This window comes from Spermophilus citellus (genome assembly GCF_964194105.1).
Source record: "Spermophilus citellus genome assembly, chromosome: 8".
Taxonomy (NCBI): Eukaryota; Metazoa; Chordata; class Mammalia; order Rodentia; family Sciuridae; genus Spermophilus; species Spermophilus citellus.
Genome location: NC_138189.1, coordinates 70,967,055 through 70,974,200, shown reverse-complemented (window position 1 = coordinate 70,974,200; position 7,146 = coordinate 70,967,055). Strand labels below are relative to the sequence as shown.

At 35.6% G+C, this 7,146-nt stretch overlaps 1 pseudogene across 1 annotated transcript; it reads left to right on the top strand.

Moving 5' to 3' along the window:
• The first annotated feature begins 4,402 nt into the window (after positions 1-4,402).
• LOC308654690 (high mobility group protein B3-like) lies at positions 4,403-5,030 on the top strand (annotated as a pseudogene). Its single transcript has one exon. The product of its transcript is annotated as a high mobility group protein B3-like (transcript).
• The last annotated feature ends 2,116 nt before the right edge of the window (positions 5,031-7,146 follow it).

The following is a 7,146-nucleotide window of genomic DNA, read 5'->3' as shown; positions in this document are numbered from 1 at the left end:
TGTCCTTAGGAATAATAATCAATGGCTGTTTTAAAAAAAGAACAGCACAAAATCACTTATAAAGCAAAAGATAATAGCTACAGTAATATATTATTTTGATCTGCAACATTTGCCCTTTTCCCTGGGAAAGGAGTACATATCCAACATGAGATTTATGATATTGCAGAATATACCTGGTATGTTTATGGAGCCTATGTCAGGTGTCATCAGCTCAGCACTGATGTAGCTTCTGAGGCTTTTTCTGCCTGTGCCAATAAAGGACAACATCCGTGGATAGAGAGAGGGCATAGCCATAATTTTGCCCTTCCACTGTTCTTAATGGTAGTGAGCATGCACTCTCTCTCATTCTCTCTCTCTCTCTCTCTCTCTCTCTCTCTCTCTCTCTCTCTCTCTCTTCTGAATAGATTTAATCAAGTGTTAACTAACTCTGCTAAGATTGTGCTTTAAAGAGGAAGCATTTGTAATCCCCACCCTAAATCTCTAGAATTGTGTTATACCAGACGACAGGAGAAAGAAATGATTGACTTGAGGGAGCTCAGTTAGTGGAAAGAACATGGAGTTTGAATTCTGATACCTAGTTCAAATTTTACCTCTACTAGTGGCTGTGTGAGCTTGAGGCAGTTAAGAAGCTTTATTAAGTCTTCAGTTCCTCTGTCTGGGATAGTGATAATACTACACCTCAGGAGTATAACCGGGTTAGCAAAGGATTGTCTCTGAGAAGACTTCTCTGACTCCATTTCAAAGAGAATTTGTGTAACTTTTTACACCCAGTGGTTTCCGTATACCTCACCCACAACACACTACACAATTCTAAAATTGCCAGGTTATTTCTATTTTCCTCTGTGCTACTATAAGCACCTAAGGTCAAGGAGTGTCTTGGTGATGGTTGTCTTCCAATACAAAGTACACTGAAAGGCATCTTACCAGTGTTGCTAATGAATAAATACTTAGTGTTAACAATACTTAGCACTGTTCCAGGCATTTTGCAACCTCCTAATAAAAGATAGGAATTGTTACATGGGACTTCTAAAAGAAGTCAGAATTCAAATTCAGAGGGGCTGGGGATGTGGCTCAAGCGGTAGCGCTCTTGCCTGGCATGCGTGCGGCCCGGGTTCGATCCTCAGCACCACATACCAACAAAGATGTTGTGTCCTCCAAGAACTAAAAAATAAATATTAAAAAAAATTCTCTCTCTCTCTCTCTCTCCCCCCCCTCTCATTCTCTCTTTAAAAAAAACAAATTCAGAAATGGACTAACACAAATTTTTATACATTGAAACAGACATTGTATAATGCATGTGAATCAAAAATGTAAGTTTCTATTTATGAAAAGTTGGATTTCTTGATATATGATACTATGTTTATTAAAAGGAAAGGATTTATTTTTCCTTCTGTTTCATGAACTCTCACTGGCTTTAAAGATTGTAATGTTGTATGTTATAAAAACAATGTAATTTAATGGTAGTAGTGGAAATATAATAAAACTTCAACAAATATGATAAGAAGAATTATTGTAATTTCCTCACAGGAGAAAAGACAAAGTTTTAGACCTACTGACATAACACATGCTTCATTCTTATAGTTGCTCATCAGAGAGTCAAGAATAGCTAAACCTCCTTCAGAAATGCTATGGACTGAGGCTGAGGTGACCCCAGGACAAGTGAAATACAGGGTTGTAGGGTGGAAATACTGGAAGCTAGCTGTTTAGTTGGCAAGGGTTATGCTGTCCTTTGCAGTCCCAAACCTAATTATTACACAGACTCTGCAGAAGACCAGTCTACACCAGGACTTGGAGGAGCCACTGTGTTCCAGAAAGGTACTTATGACAAAGGGAGGTGTTGTATGCACCTCCTTTCTAAACTGCAATCCAACAATTCCACCACGTAAACTCTCTTTGAGCTCTGCTCCAGAGGATGACACAGTGATTCTTGTCACTATTTGCCAAAGCAGGTAAATGACTTCAAAGTCTGCTATAGAAATAGCCTAAGTATCATCTGCCTGAAGCTGAGGTTTCAGCACTATGAAGCCTCCTTCAAATTATTGAGTTTAGTGTTACATGTGAAATGAGATTTAGCAATTAGCCAATTAATTTGGTCAAGTAAATAAGAAAATAATGTTTGAAAGCCTAGTGAAGATTTCTAAAACTTGAGTTATCTGATATTTTATTAAAACCAATCAAGGTGACCCAATAATTATCAAATTTCCACCTCAGTTTTTGCCAATTTTTCAGTAACATCTTTTTTTTCTCAACCTGTAGAAATTCTTGAAATAGAAAATGTGTGTGACAGAAGTCAAATCTCTAGATATCCTAAGTCAAAGTGCTTCAATCCTGCTTTTCAAACATCAAATTTTTAAAAATAATAATAATAATTTCCCAGGCCAAAATTCAATTGTACAGGGGCAAGATATTAAAGGTAAACTGGGGTTTACTTATGTAGTCGGACAACAAACTTCTGAAGACCCAATACAGGACAGATACTGAGCTCTGGATGAGCCCTTCATGTGTGGCTCAGCCAGACAGAAATACATGTAGCATAATGTGTTAAATCAAATTCTCCAGTACATGTTTATTTCTTTGTAAAAGTCAGTGTGTTAATGTTACTATTGTTAGTGTTTTAAAAGAAGCAGAGATTTCGTCGTTCCTTTTTTCATGAAATCCTATTACATCTTACATTGCATTACGGAGAATGAAAAATGACTGACTAGACTTAGATTCTTGAAATTGATTCTTTTTTTGGATAAAAATAACAGTAATGGAACCTTAGTGGAATATGCACAAAACATTCTAATCACTTTGTTTTAGTATTTTGGGCTTTAAACATGTACTGCACCTGATGTTCACTTTTTCTGATAAGCAACTTGTATTTTAACAACATACTGACTGTACAGAAAAAAAGTCCTATTTTTCAGTGATGTGATATCTTATTGGATGGAATTAACATCCCTTACCACAAAATTTTCTATTGTCTTTTAATATATACTCAATATGACATGTAAAAAAAATGGAAGGAAAATCTAATCAAAAAAGGATTTTTCACTTCTTACAATCTAGTTTTCTTCACTGAAATTCATAGTTCTTTCTAGAAAAAAAGAACTTTTTATTTATGTAGTTGGTTCTGAGTAAAGAGGGCGTTCTGTCTTACCTTATGAGCCTTCAAAGGGACTTTGAAAATCCAGGTTTTCTTATCGTTCTCTTTGAAGACTGAGAGTGGCACGATGTCCTGGAGTTTTTCATGACAATTTTGTATCTGCCGAAATTTAAACTCAGTTTGATAATTTTCTCAACCAATCACTGTTTAGGATCCCTGATATGGGGTTATAAAGTGTCACTGTGTCTATGAAGCACATAATAACTCCCTACTTCCTCATGGCTGATATGTATTTGTTCACTGAACCATTCGCTTCCAATGGGGACTAGACTTACTTTCACTTAATTAAATAGCTCCTGGAAGGCTGTTTCGCTTCTTAAATATAGAGAATCAGCGTGATATATCTGAAAAGAGCCACTTAAACTCTGTCACCCTGACATTTCTTGTCTTGCTAAGGTTGGCAATCTAAGAAAACTCCAGGTTTCTTTAGTAAATATGACTGCCTATTTAAGACCCCTATCATTCCTGAGGTATGCATTAAAGCTTCTGCGCTATAATTCAAAAAACTGTCCACATGCAACAGCCTTGACTTTGCCCAAGGGATCTTTAACAATCTATAAACAGTAACACTCATGAAACCTCTCTGATCTAATTTAAACAGACGAAGACGCATAAAGTTTAAAGTCTATCAATTTAGTATTCAAACTAAATTTTTAAAATAAATATTCTAAAGATTAAAACTTAGATGTCTTTCTTTTGGGGGGGGGGTACTGAAGATTGAACTCAGGGGCACTCAACCACTGAGCCACATCCCCAGCCCTATTTTGTATTTTATTTAGATCTTGAAGTACAAATGTGCATACAAACAACAGACTCACCTTTCAGTAATTTCTTAGTTATCTGTCAGCTGTGCAGTACAAAGCAGAAAACAAGAATGTATTTTATCAAAAAATGTTGGTACCTGAACTTACCATTCTCTTGGATCCTGGGTGTACATTATAATGCAGGTGATTCCTAAATCATGTCTCCAATTTATGATTTCAAAATTTAACCATCTATGTCTCTCTGTGTATTTGTTCAGAATTTTCAGGAATGCATTATGTTATGGAATTAAAGCTTGACCACTAATACTATACCACTACCCAAAAGTGTTATCTCCAGAATTTTACATGGAATTTTACATGGGAATAAATCCACACATACATATGTAATATTATAAATAAATATAGGTGGAGGCAGCTAGCACAAGGCTGGGCAGCCCTGAGCCACGTATCATGCCCTGCACTGCCCAGATTCCTGAACAATACAGTCAGGATGGCTGAAGGTGACCCCAAGAAACAAAAGGCCAAGATGTCTGCTTCTTTGTGCAGACTGGCAGAGAAGAACATAAGAAGAAAAATCCAGAGGTCCCTGTCAGTTTTGCAAGATTTTCCAAGAAGTGCTCTGAGAAATGGAAGACAATGTCTGGGAAAGAAAAATCTAAATTTGATGAAATGGCAAAGGTAGATAAAGTATGCTTTGATTGAGAAATTAAGGATTATGGACCAGCTAAAGGAGGCAAGAAAAAAGAGGACCATAAAGCTCCCAAAAGACCACTGTCTGGATTCTTCCTGTTCTGTTTAGAATTCTGCCCAAAGATCAAGTCCACAAATCCTGGTATCTCCTCCTTTGGAGATGTGGCAAAAAAAGGCTGGATAAGTTGTGGAATAACTTAAGTGACAGCAAAAAGCACCTAAGGCTCAAAGCTGAAGGAGAAAAATATGAGAAGGATGTGGCTAACTGTAAGTCTAAAAGGAAGTTTGATGGCAAAAAGGGTCCTGCTAAAGTTGCCCAGAAAAAGGTGGAAGAGGAAGAGGAAGAAGAGGAAATGGAAGAAGAGGAGGAGAAGGAGGATGAATTAAAAACTGTTTATCCCCATCTTCTGGTGAATACTTTAGAGTAGGACAACACCACGATTGACACATCTTATTTGAGATGTGTCTGTGTTAGTTTCAGTTATAGAATTTGATCATGATCCTATTGTAATCTCTCTAAGTGCTCTAGAAATTCTCAGTGGTTTACATGAATTGGCCTGGGTGCCCAGAGCACCCTGACACTATATCAAAGTTGTACATATTCGCAAACATTTTTAAGATCAAAAAGCACTCTCGTGTTCTCTCCCTCTGTGCACTTTGCTGTTGGTGTGACAAGGCATTTGAAGATGTTCTGGCATTTCTTTTTTAATTTGTAAGGTGCTATTAACTATATGGTTATTGGCTAGAAATCCTCAGTTTTCAACTGTACATATCTATAGTCTGTAAAAAAGAACAAACTAACCAAGACAAACTCTTGATGCTCCTTGCTTGGTATTGAGGCTGTGGGAGAAGATGCCTTTTGGAGGGGCTATAGCTTAGGGCGTGCACTGTGAGGCTGGACCTGTTGACCCTGTGGTAGGCATCCATTTAGCTTCAGGTTGTATTATTTTGGTATATAGTGATACAGCATTCTGCTGCCTTTCTTAGTTGTGGGGAAAAGGGAGTCAGCTGGCATGAGAAGTATTTGAATTTTTTTAGTACGATTTTAAATTTTGTTTTCAAACAAACTGTAGAACTCTTCATTGTCTGCAAAGCAAAGAGCCACTGCATCAGTGAAAGTTCAATAACCTTCTGTACTTAAATACAGTTTTCAAAGTTATTTTTGTATGTTTAGAATGCTGAAATGTTTTTAAAGTTAAATAAATAGTATCACATTAAAAATTATATATATACAATATATGGGTGAAGAAAGGTTGAAAGGGAACCAAATTTTAAGAAGACTCAAGTTACTCATGAAAGCAACACTGTCACCCACATGCAAGCACTGGTAGAGATTGGTGAACTGAACCAGCCTTTCTTTTCCTTGATTTAAATTAACACAAGTTATAATCAGAGATTTCAATAGCTCTGTCTTAAAAACTGACAAACAGAAAATCAGTGCAGACATACAAGATTTAAACAGAAGTATTAACCAACTTGATATAATTAACACGTACAGAATACCAACAATGGCAAAATTAAAATTCTTTGCAAGAATATTGATGGAACATTTATCAATATGTGCCATATTCTAGGCTTAAAAATAAATCTCAATAAATATAAAAGGAATTAAGTAATACAAAGTATATTGACCAACCAGAATCTAATTCAGTTAGAAATCAGTAACAAAAAGAATTCTAGAAAGCCCCAAGTATTTGGAAGATAAATAGCATACTTCTAAATAGCCAATAAGTAGAGAATCCTAAAGGGAAATTCAAAATACACTGCATGGATTGAAAATAGAATGACAGCATCTCAAAATTTGTGTGATGTTACTAAAGCAATACTTAGAGCAGTAAATAACTATATGTGAAAAGAAAGGGGCTTCAGCTTCCACCCTAGGAAACTAGAAAAAGAAGAAGAAAAACTTAAAAGAAAGTAGAAGAAAGGAAATTAAAAAGCTTAGAACTGAAATTAATTAAGTAGAAAATATAACAACAGTAGAGAAATCCATGAAGCCAAAAGCTGATTTTTTAAAAGTTCAATAAAATTGAGAAGACTATCCAGATTAATCAGGAAAATAAAAGGAAGACACAGATTAGCAATATCAGGAATGAGAGTGATGACAACACATCAGATTCTGTGGACATTCTATCAAGAGTCTATAAACTTCCATAAGGGAATACTGTGAGCAACTTTACGCTAATAAATTAACAACTAAAATGAGAAGGATAGATACCTCAAAACACCAAAACTCCCTCAAGAAAAATAGATAGTTTGCATTGTCCATATCTATTAAAGAAATTAAATGCATAATTAGAAAACTTCCCATCAAGAAAACTCAATTCAAGTGGTTTCTCTGGCAAATTCATGACACATTTCAGGACGATATTATATACCAGTCCTACAAAAACTCTTTCATAAAATGGAAAGGGAGAAAATACTTCACCATCTTTCTATGATGACAACATTACTCTGATACCAAATCCAATTACAAGAGAATACTGCTATATCAATAGCCATCATAAATAGCAATGCAAAAATTTTAAGTAAAATTTTAGTGAA